The following is an 18,933-nucleotide window of genomic DNA, read 5'->3' as shown; positions in this document are numbered from 1 at the left end:
TAACTTTGTGAACCATTATTAATTGTAATTTGTGCAATCAATTTCAAAAAGGCATAAAAAAGCAATAATACCAAAAAAAAGTTCAAAAATGCTTGTCTTGGAGTTAAATGACTAAAATACCTATATGACTAGTTTAGTGGCTAATAACATTTAAAAAAAAATATTGGAACATTTTTTTAAAGTGACTAGAAATAACCACTAAATGGCTGACCTGGCAGCACTGTGTGGCAGCTATATGAAATAATAATTTAAATCATTTGAAACTTGGCCATCTTGGGAGCTTAAAAAATGTATACAAACCAAATTTCAAAGCAATAGCATGATAAACAAATAAGTTAGGGTAAATCGACCATATCGGTTATATGGCATCTATATGAAATAGTGCCCCAAATCATTGAAACTTGGTAGGTCATCGTGAAAGCTTAAAAAAGGTATTCAAACCAAATTTCAATTCCATTGGTTTAAAATGTCAAAAAAAAAGGAAAAAATTTTGTTTAAGAAAACAAGTTTTTTTCTAGGCTTAATTACGAATTCTAAACTTAATCTGGGTAAGAGTGTAAGTATGATACGGCCAGTATGAGGTAGTGCTGATTCTAAATTTTAACAAGTTCTTACCTTATCAATTTTTTTAATCTGGAATATGTTGAAAAAGAAGTTATTTGTTTGTTTTCTTTTTGTCCAGAAGGAAAATTTTGCAAGCAATCCATACGAATTTTAGTAAGAATTAATAAAAATACAATGGTTTTCCGCAAGTCTTTGTACTTATGTATGGACATATGTATATATGTACATACATACATATGTATGTAGTTTGCTTTAGAAGAAATATTGTTGATTCTGATAAAATGATTTTATCGAATTAAAGGTTGAATAGAGAAATGTTTTTAACTGAAAATAAGTAGCAAAGATAAAAGTATGAAAATGGTATACAATATATGTATGTATGTAGCTGATCTACATAATAATTTTTTAAATTTTCAATCTTTATTTCCACAGGCGAAGCTGAATTGACTTGAATTGAATTGACTTTGAAAGTTTTGTAAGGTTGAAGTAAATGTGAATAAGTTTACTGCATTTCAGATAAAGAAAACCTGATTCTTCCAACACTTCAGCTGTCCGCTGAAATTTTTTAATGGGTATCTCATTAAATCATTTACCTTAATAAATCTACAGTGCATAAACAAAACTTGGTGATTATACATATACGTACATACATATATGTACGTATGTCATACTTCTTTCTTATTCGATTACATTGGTTGTATACACATAAGTATGTACATATCTTAGAAATATACACATGTATGTATGTAAATGTACATATGTATGTACTGCCAATATCAGTGAAGAAATAGAGTTAGCATCTGCTTAATCAGTTCTTTCGAGATTTTCAATGCAAATGGTTGTTGCTTTTTACATATGTATGTACATCCATACATATGTGTATATATGTATATAAATGATTGTGTTTAACTTCATTTTAATTGCATTCTTTTAATTTAAAATTTAATATAGTCTTTTACAAGAAGTAATATTTAATGTTACTTTTAGGTGTATACGTATCCATATGTACGCACATATATGTACATATACTAAAATAGAGCCACCAAAAACTTTGTGTAAATGTCTATGTATATATGTGTGTATGTATGGGCAGGTAAGGGCACAGTTTGTAAGTCACTAGGAAGAAGTAAGAAAACAAATTTTTAAAAATCCAAAACATTTCGCAAAAATGTGGTTAGTGGCTTCAAAATTAAAGGAAGGTTAAAAGAAGCTTAGAGTAATAAAATATATGACGGCGTAGGTTCTCACCTACGTTTTTTAAATAAGTAATAGGGGAGAAGGAGGCACTATTAGGAGGAAAAGTTTGGTTAGACATACATATGTAGCAGCTTTAAATAATGATAAATTGGAATGAGACTGGTATCACTGGAAAGGCTGTTCTTTTGGCTATAACTACATCATTTTGAAGTCAATTGCAAAGCCTTCAATTAGAGTCCTGCATGAGTACACTTGAATTGACAAACAAGTCAATTTTTTGAAAATAGAGTGAGTGAGTTCAAGTGAGTTAACTTGGATCACTTGTTTCACTTGATCACTCGTAAAAAAAAACAAGTGATACAAGCACAGAATAAAAGTGAGTGGGAGTGATAAAATTACTAAGCAAATTATTTAGGTGATTCGAAATTATTTTATATCTATTTATTATATATTTAATCACTTGTTTTTCCTTATGAAAAAATAAAATGAAAAGTGATCCAAGTTAACTGATTTTAAAAATTGACTTCCAAGTACACTCATGCAGGACTCTACCTTCAATATACAGTGGCTCACAGCTTATTTCGTGCAGAGGGTAAACTTAAAATTCAAACTCGTATAGCTAACAAACTATACGATAATTTACCAAATTTTAAATGCAGTTATGTTAGGTAGTATTCTGGCCCTATTAACCCACTTCTTTATTTTTAGATTCCATAGAATAACACTTAAAATTAAGAAAAACTAAAATCATTGACTTTTTTAATGTCAGCTTATTTCGTGCAAAACTTTAAAATTATTATTATTTGTAAATTATGGCTCAAAATGTGTTTTTTTAATTTCTTCATTGAAGCGCCTATTATTAACAATTTTTTTTGGAATTTTAATAATGTCAAATACACTAAAAAAAAAAGTTACATGCAAAAAAAAATAAAATAATCAATTAAAATGTTTAAATGTATATTTTCGTATTAAAAATGTCGAAAAATGTATCTTAAATTTGCAGAATTTATTGAGCAAGGACCCAGTTCTCAACTATCCATGATCAAACGCTTCTTACAAAGGAATTAAGTGGTACCAATAGGCCCAAAATGCATCCTGTACAATAGTATCTGCACCGGAACAGACTTAAAATTATTAAAAATGTATAGTAAATTTAACAGTACGGGCTTCAAAGTTGGCTGTAATTGTTCGCAACGAAATGGTCTAATAATGTATAGAACAAAATTTCCGCCTCTTACAGCGAGATCACAACATTATTGGCCAATCAAGCCGAAATAAAGTATTTATTACCACAAGTATATGCTCAGCAGATGAAAAATAGCCAGGAAGCTTGATATTCGTCAAATTTTCATCTGGAATGATTTTATATTTGCTTTTAAGCCCTCACTCACTAAATATTGGTTTACTTGTATGCACCATGTATGATCCTGACGGAGTTCCGAGGACCTCACAAACGCTCAAAATCTACGCTTAAGCAAAGTGGCGGGTTGTGATAGGGTTTGGGCATGTCAGATGTTTTTAGGGACTTCAAATTAAGTTTTTTTTTAAAGAAATAGCTTCTAGAAACATGTACCTTTGACATTAGCCAACTTTGAAGACCGTAATGTTAAATTTACTATACATTTTTAATAATTTTAAGTCTGTTCCGGTGCAGATACTATTGTACAGGATGCATTTTGGGCCTATTGGTACCACTTAATTCCTTTGTAAGAAGCGTTTGATCATGGATAGTTGAGAACTGGGTCCTTGCTCAATAAATTCTGCAAATTTAAGATACATTTTTCGACATTTTTAATACGAAAATATACATTTAAACATTTTAATTGATTATTTTAATTTTTCTGCATGTAACTTTTTTTTTTAGTGTATTTGACATAATTAAAATTCCAAAAAAAATTGTTAATAATAGGCGCTTCAATGAAGAAATTAAAAAAACACATTTTGAGCCATAATTTACAAATAATAATAATTTTAAAGTTTTGCACGAAATAAGCTGACATTAAAAAAGTCAATGATTTTAGTTTTTTTTTAATTTTAAGTGTTATTCTATGGAATCTAAAAATAAAGAAGTGGGTTAATAGGGCCAGAATACTACCTAACATAACTGCATTTAAATTTTGGTAAATTATCGTATAGTTTGTTAGCTATACGAGTTTGAGTTTTAAGTTTACCTCTGCACGAAATAAGCTGTGAGCCACTGTATATGTATGTCAATATACTTTTTAAACTGGTCTAGCCCCAATACTGGGGTAATAACAGTACGAAACTTACTTTCGCTATTAACGGTATAGGGTAAAAGAGATCATTTTCATAAAATTTTATTGGAGTACATTGGTGGTTTTTATACCCTTGCAGAGGGTATTATGATTTCAGTCAGAAGTTTGCAACGCAGTGAAGGAGACGTTTCCGACCCCATAAAGTATATATATTCTTGATCAGCAACACTAGACGAGTCTTGTCTGTTTCTACGCAAACTAGTCTCTCAGTTTTTGAGCTATCGGAATGAAACTTTCCCAAAAGTCTTCTTTCTATTGCAGGTAGTATATAAGTCGGATCCGACCGGATCGGACAACTATATCTTATAGCTCCCATAGAAAGGATCGGAAAAAAAAACGTTGAAAAAATTCTAGCTTCGGTGTTTTCTCAAATATTACCTTCTACTCTTGGGAATATTATTTTTTATATATTTCTGAATTTCGAATTAAATATTTAAAAAATTGGTTCACTTTATCATATAGCTGCCATAGGAACGGTCGAAAAATTAAATGGAAATTATAAGGAAAAAATTATATCTTTTTTGAATTCTCTTCTACTCTGGGATATAAATATTTTTAAAATCAAAATTTTGATTTTAATTTTTAAATTTTTAAAATCTAAATTTTGATTTTAATTTTAAAAAGATCGAACTACTATATCAAATAGCTGCCATAGAAACGATCGAAAAATTAATGTGAAATAATAGGAAATTTAACATTTTTGCAATTTGTAAATTAATAGAATGATCTCTAAGGGTATATAAGCTTCGGCTTGCCGAAGCTAGCTCCCTTTCTTGTTTTTCTAACCATTATTTTGCTATTAAAAATGCGGTTTTAGCTCTTTAACGCGGAGGTCCATATTTTTGAAATTTTTTTTATTTTTCTTCCTTGATTTCTATAATTCCATTACTCCTTAAAAATTTCTCGTTGTCAAATTTTTGTTTTGCCGCCCCTGACCGCTACTTAGGCCATTTTGCTCTCGCCTAAAAATTCGACCATGAGCGCAACCAATACTGCGACTATGACCAATAGTTCTACCAACCTCCAAAAGTGTTATTATATAGAACCATCCACTATTTCCACCCCAGAAGGAATGTTTGAAGTTTTGCTAAATACCAGGAAGATTAAAGACCAACAAAATATTTAGTAAGAGCAGTGTTGGGACATACCTAGATACTTTTACCTACTATGATATTTTTCTCAAAAATAAAGTGAAATACCAGTATTTTTCTTTTGCAAATGCGGAGGGTCAAACGTGGTTTTAGGCATATAGTTTCTTGGCCATTATGTCTTAGAATGGCCCATTGATTATGTTCCGCGCAAACGATTTATATCTTTTTTCGCGTCCATATAAATGTTCGAAAGTCAAGGCTACTGAGATATTTTTCATCAAAAAACCAGTATTGTTCTCTTGCAAATGCGGAGGGTTAAACGTGGTATATGGCATATAGTTTCTTTGGCAATGTTGCTTAGAATACGTTCCCCCCCTACGATTTGTTGACATCCAAATCGACCCACCCTAATAGTCAATGTTTCTACATACGGAATTTTTGAGGGTTTCATAAATACATTATTGAAGTGATGCCGCGTGTTTTAAAAATATATGCACAAAATTAAAACATTTTAATTTAAATGAAATGAAAAGATATTGTTTGATTAAGACGACTAAAAACTGAAAACTAGTCTTATTTTAAGTTTAAATGATTACACAGTACCTTTCCCAACACTGAGTAAGAGTAGTAATTTTGTAATTACCACAAAGTAATCAATGTTAATCAAAAAGACTTAGTCTTACATCATTCGGGATAATAAATCAAATAAAATTAAAAGCTCGTTCGGTCTCGCAGGACATGGCAGGAATGCACAAACATTTTTTTGCCAGCTTCTGGTAAGGCTTCACGTTCTTTGAGCATTGCTGAAATAAGAATATTTTATTTTAAAGTAATCACAATTCGCCATTTGTATATTTACCATCCAAATCACACATGTTTCGGGCTCATTTGTGCTTTCAACATGTTTTCTGTGCAATATGATTGCATCAAAACAAGTAGTTGTTGTTCTTGCGTTCAATTTTAATTGAAGCATTGTAGGTGGTGGTGTAGGTGCTATCGACGCTGCTAAGGACTGTTCTTGAGTCAATTTGTTTAAAACATTTTGAAGGTCATCTTCTGAGGTTCCTATTTAACATGCTTGTTAAACCTTGGGTCTATCATTGTAGCAATCCTTGGAACGGTGCGTGTCTCATAGTGGCCAAAGCGATCACTTAAAGTGTCGAACGCAAGAATCACTTCTGGGGTTTTAAAGCTATTTTTGTATGACAATACTTGTACTTTCCTCCCAAAATGAACTTTGTGGCTTTTTCAAATGGACGAAGTAGCACACAGAGTTCTTCCAAAATATCGACCTCGTCCGCAGAGAAACAAGCAGGAGTCTTTGCTGTCCCTAGTAGAGCTATTGAGAGTGCCTCTTTGGTCTGCAAAATCCGTTCGATCATTTGGAACGCACTATTCCACGAAGAGTATCAGCAATATTCACAACCGAGTGATTAGGCGTTACAAGATTCGCCGTCGACAAGGCCGCTGAAACTACCTCAAACTTCTTGTTCACAAAATGGCAAGTTACTGGGAAGTCCATCCATCCGTGGTAATTGCTACATACGGGTCACCTTCGAGCTTAACATTCAATATGCATTCTTAACTCATTGTATAGCTTTGGTAGCAATATGTCTCTGAAATGGGTTCTGCTCGGCATTCTATATTTAGGGTCCATGTTCTGACTCAAATCACGGAATCCTTCGTCGTCAACCATGCAAAGTGCACTACATTCCATTGCATGTAACTATCCACCCTCGGTGACCGATTATCTACTTCATTATAGTTTGGATGAATCCGTTTGAGTTGGACCAAAAGGTTGGATGTATTTCCTGCTGTTCTTAACGTTTTTCCACAGTGAGCACAAGTGGCCTTTGTCTTGTCGTCGGATTTTTTAAAGTGTTGCCACACACAAGATGGTCCTCGCTTCCTTTTCGGAGACGGACCTTACATGTTTTCCTTGGTTGTATCTAACATTTAAAATAAAAAGTACATATAAGTATATGCCGCCACACGTGGGATCAATCAACTACACGGCTAGCAGTTGGCCACGTACTGCGCTGTTTTGAAATTACTTACTGTTTAAGAATTTATCTATAGTATAGAGCTTAAGCAGCGTCTCGCCTACACCACCAATACCATTCCCTTTAGATTAAAGCAAATAATTAAACATTATTATTATCATAATACGAAAAATTTAACAAATTACAAACTTTCAACGTTCCTTTTCCTTTGAATAGTGATGGCCCTTAAATCATCGATGGTCCAAAAAATACGATGTTTGAAAAAATTTGGAAAAACATCGATACATCGATGTTTCCTGCACCTATATTTCTTACGATAGTTCTGCTGAACGCACATGATTACTAATCATGATGCAAGAATTTTGCATCAGTGATCAGGTATCAGGTAGCGTAAAACTAGTACGCGTATCGATAGTCGAAATATCGTAATCTATTAACATAATAATTTGAAAAAAAAAAACATAAATTCGGTGGAATTTTGTATAATTGTCTAGCCATTTTTTTTATGTATCCACGATAGCTATGACCAGTGCTGCATTTGCGGAGGCAGGAAAAAAAATGTTTTTTTTAATTGCGCGCAGCAGAACTAATTTGATCACTGATGACTTATTCATCAGTGTTCTGTTGAACGCGGCCAATGAGACGATTTTCTGTAATTTGACATTGACGGAAATTGGTTTGTAATTTTTTCAACTGATGGCGCTTTAAGGTTAAATTTTTAATGCAGCCCTCTGATGTTCTAAGGAACCAGTAAACACGGCGCGCAATTTAAACGACCCGTTTAGTCGCTAGGGCCAAATACTATTGTTACCCTTGTACTATTTGAGCCGCTTCTCCACTACTGCCACGAAGGAATATAATATTTTATATTTTCATTTCAGAACATTATTTAGTTTATCCTTAAAGCTGGTTTAATATTTTAGTCAAAGTGTCGTTTCTGACTATCAGAGTCATTTGGTGAGTAGATATATTTATGTCCGTATGTTTTAAAACCTTTAGCGAAATATTGGAATAACACCACTTGCATATTTGGTTCATTCCGCGTGAAACGTGACAGGCCAATTTGGGTCAAATCTCAGAATCAATCGAAACTTTTTTTTTCGATAGACGATGGAAATATAATGATCGGTTTTTATTTTTTTTATACCCATTACTTGTAGAGTAAAAGGGTATATTGTATTCGTGCAAAAGTATGTAACAGGGAGAAGGAAGCGTTTTCGACCTCATAAAGTATATATATTCTTGATCAGGGTCACTAGCCGAGTCGATCTAGCCATGTCCGTCTGTGTGTCTGATTTTTCTTCTTGTAATTTTCCACACATATTCTTGGGCCTCCTACGCAGCGCAAGTTTATTTCAGCCAACCGCTATACCTATCGAAATGTAGAAAACATTTTCATTTCCAGCACTTGAGGCTCGTTTGAGTTATTTTAATATTTGGTATGCAACTTTGTGGGATATCTTAATATCTTTCAGAAAAATATTTTTATTTTTTGCTGCTGTTGCTTATGCAAAGTTGCTAGACTAAAATCGTTGTCCATACTAGCAGGTCTTGCAAATAGAACAATTTTATTTTACCACTTCGTGAAGAATTGATAAAGTAACATAAGCGCAAAATTTTTTTTTGGAAATATATTCTGGCGTACAGAATTTTTTTAATTTTAAACTCGCTTAAAAAATACTTCATTTCAAATTAACGAATTTTTAAAAATATTTTCTTGAAAGATATCTCACAAAATTGCATACCAAATATTAAAATAACTCAAACGAGTCTCAAGTGATGTGTAACCGAAAGATCGGAGCTAATTTACAAAAAGATTTTTTAAAAATAAACGTTAGAGTTCCGTTCCTTATATTTCAAACCTCAATCGAAAAAAAAATTTCGAATGATGCTGAGATTTGACCTAAATTGGCCTGTCACGTTGCACGTGAAATGAGCCATTTTGGTTCGGAAAATAGGAAAACGTTATAAACCATTATTTTTAATTTTTATTTTAAAAGCTAGCATGGTCTGCAGCCCGCAGCTTCGCCTGCGAAAATTATGATTAAAAACTACTCAAAGATGTTACCTAATTTAAATTTTAAAAATTTAGCCTATAAGCTAAGAAAAGATTTTATCAGAAATTTTTTCCTTAATTTCCGCAAAAACAACAGTATTATGTCCTATGCAAACTACTTGAGAAAACAAGAGAGAACGCTATAGTCGAGTACTTCGACTATCAAATACCCGTTACTCAGCTAAAGGGAGTGCGAGGGAGATGGAGATATGCAGTCGTCAATGCTATTGGGATCAACTAGCGGTCGTTTCATTTTTTCTCATAATTTTTGTAGATTGTCTAATTAAAAAATTTTTTTTTTGTTACCATATCGCTTGTAGAACTCTATTTAAACTTCTTAGAGTTTTTAATATTGCTATCTCGATTTTACCCAGATTAATTTTTGAATTTAAAAAAATTGATAAAATTAGCCTATGCTACTCAAAAATTAGAACTGCAAATTTGTCAATTTTTTCATGATTTTTTTTAACATTAAGGATTTGAGCTGGAAGTTTGCAACTTGGCATGTTGATTACATAGTTCTCATATAATTTAAACCAATTTTAATTTTTGTTGTATCTTTTAAAATGGCGGCCGTGGGAATTTTTTTGTCAGGCCTTTTTAAAAAAAAGTAGGCCAGCTGCGGATCGTCTACAGGTCGCTGTGTACATCCGATTTTTGTGATACCAAATTTATTTTGTTAAGAAATAATGTAGAAACAGTCTGAACCTAACTTACATAGAATATCTCAAAAACTCTAGTTGGGGCACTCTTTTAAAGTCAAAAATAAATTTTTTTCTTATTTTTCTTGTTGTTTTTGCTTTACAAAAAATACATCAACGTACAAATTTCTACATAAAGTAGGTTCAGACAGTGGGCAATTTCATTACAAACATTTCTGTAAAAGCATCATGATGATCAAAGCATTACTTTTTGAGATACACGATCCGCAGCTGAGAAAAACATGGTTTCGAGAAGAACGCATTTAAAGCTATGAAATATATCTACTTCACAAGATGGGTGCCGTCATACTGGAAAGCGTTATACTACCAATTTAAATAATAAAAAAAAAATTTAATTTTTTTTTGTTTTTTATATGCATCTCCCCCCTTAAGGCGATAACTTCATCGGTTCTTCAAATAAAAAACTTTTAATTTTGGCCTTGTTACTTTGTTGAACCTGTTGAACTTTTTTCATTGGCCCTGTATTTTTGGTTAGGCAAAAATAAATTTTAAAACTGTTTAAGCTGAGTTATGCTTACTTCTTTTAAAAGACCTAAAAAATCGATGTAATACGCACTTAAGAAAACCTTTGTTTGTCGGTAAGGTACATCTTTCTGATTAAGAAAAGAGCACTTACAATTTTTTGTATGGTAAGAATTTTTTTTGAAGTCCAAAAAACCTGTTTGACACTTTTTTAATTTCTAACTTGAGTTGTGATAAACCTGTTTAGACCATCAATTTACAGGTAATATAATGCCCTTTAACTTTCTTATACACAGCATTGAGTTCCATTCATTAGTTTAGAAGCTACACTTTGTCAAAGTTAAAAAACTTGGAAAAAATGCAAAATTGCTGGCATAAATGACTTCGTCAAAAATACACCTCTAAAACCAAAATTAGTTTTATAACTTCTACTTAAAGATACATCTTTAAGCCAACTAAGGTGTGTTTCAAAACTGTATGACACCAATACATTTTTATATCCAGCGCGATTTTTTCTTAAATATTTTTTGCCTGCGCCGCATTTGTTCCTTTGCATTCTTTTTTTAATCCATTACTTTCAAATGATTGCAATTCGGGAAAAGTTTAGACAGATTTCTGGCTCATAACAGGTTAATCCAGAACTTTACCTCAATGGTGGTGCAGAAAAGTATTCATTCCCTGCGGCAAAAATGCGAACTAGTCTGAAAAACAACTAGTTATACAACTAATATAGAGCAACCAGAATTTGTCTGAATGCATTTGGACTACAAAGGGTCTAGAAAATTTGTGCTACAAACTAGTGAAAAATACAAAACTAGTAAAAAAACACATTAACTCGGACTGGTACCTTTCTGAGAAAAAAAACCTTACAAATATTTAATTGGTAGAACAAATACATGTAAATGTCCAGTTAACAGACAACTGGAATTTAACTAGTTGCAATTGAAACACATATGATCCCAAAATGTAGGGTCTAAATGTCTTGGGAAATTTAACACAAAACCAATCAAACTGAATAGGTTCTCGGTTCAATCCCCAGTCGTTGTACATTTTTTTTGTTTTTTGCTTGCTTTGTGATGATATAGTTATACCCATTACTCGAAGAGTAAAAGGGTATTTTGTATTCGTGCAAAAGTATGTAACAGGGAGAAGGAAGCGTTTCCGACCCTATAAAGTATATATATTTTTGATCAAGGTCACTAGCCGAGTCGATATAGCCATGTCAATCCGTCTGTCTGTCTGTCCGTATGAACGCTGAGATCTCTGAAACTACAAAAACTAGAAGTTTGAGATTTCTCACACATATTTTTGGGCTTTCTACGCAGCGCAAGTTTATTTCAGACGAGCGCCACGCCCCCTATAACGCCCACAACACGAAATTTTCGTGTTGGCTGGTGTAATGCCGCCTGTTTTCAGAGCCAAATGGCTCACCGCCAAAGAGCTTTTCAAAGTGAAGGCGATGAACCCATCTCTCTTTAATCAACTCAAAAATTTACCAGCAGAAACAAGCTACACAAGCACAATAAGGGATTTTAGGTTTTTCTTTTATAATACTAAAACTAGGGACTTTTTCTTAGTATCAAACAAGCTAAGCATCCAAGACAAATTTCTGCCAAAAACACGCTGTGATATTCTGTGATAGCCTAGGAGCAATTAGTTTAGTTAAAACAAATTTGACTCGTACTTAGTACACGAAATACACAATATAATTGAAAAATCAGACGTACAAAAACTTGACGTAATTTGGATACCAGGGCACAAGGGTATTCCGTTAAACGAAAAGACTGATAGGCTAGCTAAGTTAGCTGTTAGGGAAGGAGGAGTGGTAGATATAAAACTAAGTACCAAAGAAGCTCTGAGGGAAATTAAAAAGAAAATAGAGGAACAAAGGAACGAGGATTACAAGATAAAATGCACAAACAAAGGAACAAATCTTATAAACGTCTTTCCTGAAATACCAAAGAAACCGTGGCACCGTGAATTAAAATGGAAAGCGAAAGTATTAAAAGTGATTAACAGACTAATGACAGGACCCACAAACGACAAAATTTAAAATTTTTAGGTACCATAGGAACTTGAATCAATTTTTTCAAGTCAAAGAACCACTCCACATGAGGAAGTTGATAGCACTAGTTTACAGCCAAACTGCTCCAAGGCAATTGATGGCAAATTCTGTTAGTGTTCGACCCCCGAATCACGAAAATACCACTAATTTTTTTTTCGATGGCACAGTTTTTTTTAAAGATTTTTTAAAGTTCAAAATGTTAAATATCGGACTTTTTTCGAATTTCTTTTTATATCTCGGCAAATATCCACCCAATTGATCCAGTTTTTGTTTCATTATAAAGTCAATAGATCAGAGCTTAATTTTGCCATACAGATCAATATGATTGGATAAGTAATGGCAGCGCAGCAGCTCGACAAAGATGAAAAATGTGTTTTTGGTCCTCTGTAGGTCGGCTGTATGTATCGTAAAAACTCGAAATAAATCCGTTGAAAAATTATAATGGGTACAAACTTAAAGTTTACATCCCACCGGACAAAACAAGCCGAGTATGGCCCAAATTCATAAAAAATTGGATTTATGGTGGATTTTTAAAGTTCGAATTTTTCAACTTTTTTCGGTTGACAATGTTCAAATTTTAGTTTAATCCTAGGCGGCGACATGTAAACAAAAATGAGTGGTGATGGCAGCCGGGTCAAAAAATAGCTAAATCAGATATTTAAAAGCTAAAAACTTATAAAAATGAATTTAATTTTTAAAAATTCCTTAAAAAATATAAAATTGCTTGCGTTATGACTGTGAGTATTTTTAATAAGTAATATCCTCTTTTTTTATTCGTAGTCTTATTTTCGTTTTTTGATACTGCAGTACTTATCAGGGATCGCAAGTAAGAATTACTTTTTTAAAAAAATTGACAAATAAGTCTTATTTTTCAATTTTTATTATAAAAGTTGACAAATAACTCTTATGCTCTTATCTAGTTTTACTTTTATTAATCACTGTAGAGTACAATTTTCCTGTTGTTTAGGCCAAGTATTTTCGCGACCAATCTGTCGAGCTCATTCAACAAGAAGTGTTGCTGAAAACCACCTTATGTGGCTTTCTACAGGAAAAAAAAAACAGTTTAAAAAACAAAGAGAAAAAGAAATAAAAACAAAAATAACAACCAAAAGAAATAAAAAAAAAACAAATTAACACAAAAAAAAAAAGAAAAAAAAACATTGTAGCAAAAGAAAGTTAAAAAAAAAAAAATTTGTCTACAAGGGTAGCAGGCCAACCTAAACAGCTACCCAGGACTGTCGTTTCCCAAAAAAAAAGCGATTTCACATCGTCAGAGTGGCTGTATCTACGTGAGCGTACCCGATACACGCTCTTAAACCACCAGTATCTGGTCAATGCGGCAGTGTTGTCACGACCGATGGAAAAAAATCATCGTTCGGATGGTTTAAACCCAAAAAAAAAAAAAAAAGTTGTATGGCGGACTAACTGGGAAATTTTTGGAACGACAAAACCTTACGGACCATCCCACAGTGGGGCAACAGAGGCCGATTTTGCGAATTAATGTTAAAATCAAATCTCAAAAATCTCTAAAAGTAATGATGGCAGTTTATGGTACCTTTCATATTCTGAAACTGAAAAGGTTTATTAGACCGGAGTTATCTTTTCCTTTTGTACTAAAAAACTAGAGGTGCCATTATTTTCTTTTAAATTTTAACTAATTTTTGATTTAAATACAAAAATTTAGAATTCATCTCTTATATTTTTTATCAAATAAAAACACCTCTTAACGAGGTAAAAAACTAGTGACGATCGCACCTTCAACGTACAAAAGTTCTGATATCAAATTTTGTGACGAAAAATGATTTTAGATGCGACTAAATAAGTACGCTACCTAAAATTTACTCGTTCGGCCCGCTTTAGCAAATATTTAATATCTACACGAAAGTTTTCTGTTTGTAGCGTGCCGAATGAATAAATTTTAGGTAGCGTACTTATTTAGTCGCATCTAAAATCATTTTTCGTCACAAAATTTGATATCAGAACTTTTGTACGTTGAAGGTGCGATCGTCACTAGTTTTTTACCTCGTTAAGAGGTGTTTTTATTTGATATCAGAAGTTTTTGTTTGTTTACTTTTGCTCTCATAGATGCTAATATAAACATTTAAATTTAAATTGGTCAATCATAATTTTTAAACTATTGTATTTTAACGAATTAAGATAAAAAGGCGTTAAAGTATTTTAAAATACCTTTTAAACGAGGTACATGGGTGTACCTTTAGTAGTGTAAAACTTACAAACTAACGAAATGTAGCTATTTTTAGCTTTTTCCCGCTAAAGTAGCGGCTTTTTTCAAAAGTCGTAGAACAAAAGATTCCTATATGGAACTCTTAAGTGCAAATTTACTGATTCCATGACCCTAAAATACAGTTCGGATACCCTCCCACAAAATTCAATACTCAGGGAGCGTTAGTTGTTCTGAGCTGGCAAAAGTGGCTATTTTCGTTTCTGAATAACTTTTAAACGCGATTTTTTACAAAAACATGATATATACCAAAATTTAAGGAGTCTCAAGGGCTATACAGTTTAAAGTTGTAAGGAAAATCGTTAGAGCCGTTTTTGAGAAAATTAAAAAAAAGCTAACAAAAAAGTTTAAACAAATTTTCTTTTGTTCAAATCTTTTTAACTATTACATTTACACAAATTGCATATAGAAGGCGTTTATAGCATTTAAAAATACCTTTCAAACGAGATGCAGCACAAGTCTGTAGCTTTAGTAGTATAGAAGTTACGGCTTTCCGAATTTTAGCTATTTATAGCTGTTTTCCCGCTAAACTAGCGGGTTTTTTCAAAAGTGGTAGAACAAAAGTTTTTTATATCGATGTGACGAACGTCATATCAAATTTTCAGAACTTAAAAAACATATTTTGGACAAACTGACAAACTGACAAACTGACAAACAGAATTAAATTTTCATTTTGGGAAGAAGAAGAAAATCTTATTTTGGCTATAACTTTTGAACGGAGAGTCGGATTTTGACAAATGACCCCTCATTCGACGGGTATTTTCAAAAGGAATATAACTAAAACATTGCGAGGGGGCATTTACCCCCACCGGCCCCAACAGCTCCAAATCTCGAAATTTTCACTTTTTCACTTTCACCGCTCTCTCTCCCAAGCCAATTGATTTTCTTAAAGTCTTGGTATGCAATCCTTTAAGTTTTTGCAATACCTTTCGATTGGTGTATTACTCATTACGATCGGACTATCACAGCAGATTTTCAATTTTGCGGCTATATAATAGTAGTCGCCTTCGCACACTCTCCTGGTGCGCTTCGTCACTACATGGACTGCCGTCCATAGTGATATATATGTTTTATACACCTTAAATTTAACCGGATTCTGATAGATCTTTAAAGATTTCTTGAAAGAGTCGGGTTTCGCCGATTTCATATTTTACTGAAATTTTCTCTAATAAATAAACTTTTAAAAGTGCAAAAATGGAGGAGCTGTTTTGTGCTTTTTTGAAAAAAGTTAATAACAGTAACCTAACCTCAAAAAATATAAATTTTCCAGAAACGGTTTTATTAGTATGATTGCCTTTCTTGGCCATATTTTAAGCAAGTAAAATTCACTTTAACTAAGCTTTTGGCAGCAGAGTTAGAATCTTTTGTTCCTTTGCCTCTATCGTTTATAGTTATGGAGATATCTTCACATCTGTAAGCCAAACAGGTGAACTTACTTTCCTAGCTTTTGTGGGTAAATTAATTGACCAATCCGAATCAAATTTGTCTATTAATGCGGATAAAACAATAGGATAAATTGAAAAAAGAAAAATAAGGTTGTCAGTCCAGTCAGGCCTTAGACTTTGACTGAAGCCCTCATATGCAGATCCAAATGAATCCGCCTCGATTTCAGATTAGAATATAAATGCAGATACGGACGGATACAAGTTCTCATACACATAAACTAATACCTTCACACACATACACATACAGAAAAAAAAACCGAAACACAACAATGGTTTCTGTTAAATTTAGTTAAAAAACAAGAGAGAACGCTATAGTCGAGTGCCTCGACTATTAGATACCCGTTAGTCAGCTAATCAACTTAATAGAAATCAAATAGAAACACCTCTTAACGAGGTAAAAAACTAGTGACGATCGCACCTTCAACATACAAAAGTTCTGATATCAACATTTATGACGAAAAATTATTACACTCGTCATTAAATACACTTTCTAATATTTTCTCATTCGGCCCGCCATATCATACTATTTTAGCCTTTTTACCTTCATAGGCATTTTCTATTGCAGCGTGCCGAATGAGAAAATCTTAGAAAGTGTATTTAATGACGAGTGTAATAATTTTTCGTCACAAATGTTGATATCAGAACTTTTGTATGTTGAAGGTGCGATCGTCAGAGCCGTTTTTGAGAAAATTAAAAAAAGTTAAAAAAAAAGTTTAAACAAATTTTCTTTTGTTCATATCTTTTTAACTATTACATTTACACAAATTGCATATAAAAGGCGTTTATAGCATTTAAAAATACCTTTCAAACGAGATGCAGCATAAGTCTGTAGCTTTAGTAGTATAGAAGTTACGGCTTTCCGAATTTTAGCTATTTATAGCGGTTTTCCCGCTAAACTAGCGGGTTTTTCCAAAAGTGGTAGAACAAAAGTTTTTTATATCGATGTGATGAACGTCATATCAAATTTTCAGAACTTAAAAAACATATTTTGGACAAGTGGACAAGTGGACAAACTGACAAACAGAATTAAATTTTCATTTTGGGAAGAAGAAGAAAATCTTATTTTGGCTATAACTTTTGAACGGAGCGTCGGATTTTATCGTATGACCCCTCATTCGACGGGTATTTTCAATAAGAACACAACTAAAACATTGCGAGGGGGCATTTATCCCCACCGGCCCCAACAGCTCCAAATTTCGAAATTTGCACTTTTTCACTTTCACCGCTCTCTCTCCCAAGCCAATTGATTTTCTTAAAGTCTTGGTATGCAATCCTTTAAGTTTTTGCAATACCTTTCGATTGGTGTATTACTCATTACGATCGGACTATCACAGCAGATTTTCAATTTTGCGGCTATATAATAGTAGTCGCCTTCGCACACTCTCCTGGTGCGCTTCGTCACTACATGGACTGCCGTCCATAGTGATATGCCTTCTTATATGTTTTCCGCCGCTCGATTTTCACCCAGTGATCTCTTTCTAGAAGAGGCTTTCTAGAACTTTCAATTCTGCCTAGCACATCTACCGTCTCTCTCTAGCGCAGGTAAATGCACTTGTGAAAAACGTATACGAGCAAAAAGAGACAAAATGCGCGCCCCATTTTAAATAATTTAAAATTTGCATTAACATAATGTGAATTAGAGTGACCACAGAAAAAAAGGCAGATTTTTTCCAATGCCATTTCCTAGATGACGCTAGTGTATATTGTATTGCGCCATCTACCGCCAGATATTGGTACTACTGGTCATGAAAGTGTATATTGTATTGCGCCATCTACCGCCAGATATTGGTACTACTGGTCATGAAAGGCGGAAATGTAGGCGCTGGCCAGGTTTAAGCGTTTATTGGGTTTGTGGGCGTTAGAGTGGGCGTGGCAATTTTTTACTTGGCCAATCGATAGGTATTGACGAAGCGAATACATATCAGTTACTATTTTCATAATAGCTTCAAAACTGTGGGCGTTAGAGGGGGCTTGTGGGCGTTAGAGGGGGCGTGGCACCTTTTTGAAACAAACTTGCGCTGCGTAGGAGCTCCTAGAATATTCATGCAAAATGCCAAGCTTCTTCTAGCTTTTATAGTTTCCGAGATCTCAGCGTTCATACGGACAGACAGACAGACAGACAGACGGACAGACAGACGGACAGACGGACATGGCTAGATCGACTCGGCTAGTGATCCTGATGAAGAATATATATACTTTATTGCACGAATACAATATACCCTTTTACTCTACGAGTAACGGGTATAACAAGAGTGAACGCTATAGTCGGGTTGGTGTCCCGACTATCTAATACCCGTCACTCAGCTAAAGGGAGTGCGAACACTGTACTCGGGTTGGTGTCCCGACTAATAATCGTAACTCAGCTAAAGGGAGTGCGAGGGAGATGGATGTAAAAAATATTTTTGATTACGCATAACTTTTTACTAAATGATCCGATTTGAAAAATGTTTTCTACATTTCGATAGGTATAAATATACACAACAAAATTGCATTTATACTTCTCGGAAATCTTTAAAGATGTGGGCGCAGGACCCATTTTAAAATTGTTAGTGGGCCCAAGTGGGCCACACCTGCTTCGAAGGTCAGATTTTCATTGAACTAGTTGACTTTTTCTGTTCACAGCGACAAAATAAGAACTTAATTTGAACTGTTTTGCGAAATTGAGTTCTACCGGAGTTATTGCGACCACAACATGGCATTTTTCCCACTTTTTCAAAAAAGTTGCACTCCACTTGGGAGATTTTGACTCATATACAAAATAATTGCGTATTTTGATTTCCCTTAGTAAAATAATTTCAAAAATAATAGTC

General features: G+C 33.4%; 1 protein-coding gene and 1 long non-coding RNA gene across 9 annotated transcripts in view; one reads left to right on the top strand and one right to left on the bottom strand.

The window, feature by feature from the left end:
- The first annotated feature begins 1,026 nt into the window (after window positions 1-1,026).
- conu (Rho GTPase-activating protein conundrum) overlaps window positions 1,027-18,933 on the top strand; it is a 203,797-nt gene continuing 185,890 nt past the window's right edge. The window contains exon 1 of one of the 6 annotated variants that reach the window (XM_070212785.1): window positions 1,027-1,136. The gene's annotated coding sequence lies outside the window, so the exon portion shown is untranslated. Of the gene's footprint in view, window positions 1,274-1,342; window positions 1,422-18,933 lie in introns of those variants that run through there. The other 5 variants (XM_070212783.1, XM_070212786.1, XM_070212780.1 and 2 more) reach the window with 5 other exon arrangements.
- LOC138912322 (uncharacterized) lies at window positions 5,619-7,380 on the bottom strand. 3 transcript variants are annotated; one of them, XR_011417844.1, is made up of 4 exons: window positions 7,321-7,380; window positions 7,187-7,252; window positions 5,988-7,077; window positions 5,619-5,931 (listed from the first exon to the last, which is right to left on the bottom strand). It is a non-coding gene; the product is annotated as an uncharacterized lncRNA (long non-coding RNA). The 3 variants fall into 3 exon arrangements; XR_011417845.1 differs by having other exon boundaries at window positions 7,317-7,335; XR_011417843.1 differs by having other exon boundaries at window positions 7,187-7,345.

This window comes from Drosophila takahashii, chromosome 2R, assembly GCF_030179915.1.
Source record: "Drosophila takahashii strain IR98-3 E-12201 chromosome 2R, DtakHiC1v2, whole genome shotgun sequence".
NCBI classification, from domain to species: Eukaryota; Metazoa; Arthropoda; class Insecta; order Diptera; family Drosophilidae; genus Drosophila; species Drosophila takahashii.
This window is presented reverse-complemented; position numbering and strand designations above follow the sequence as displayed.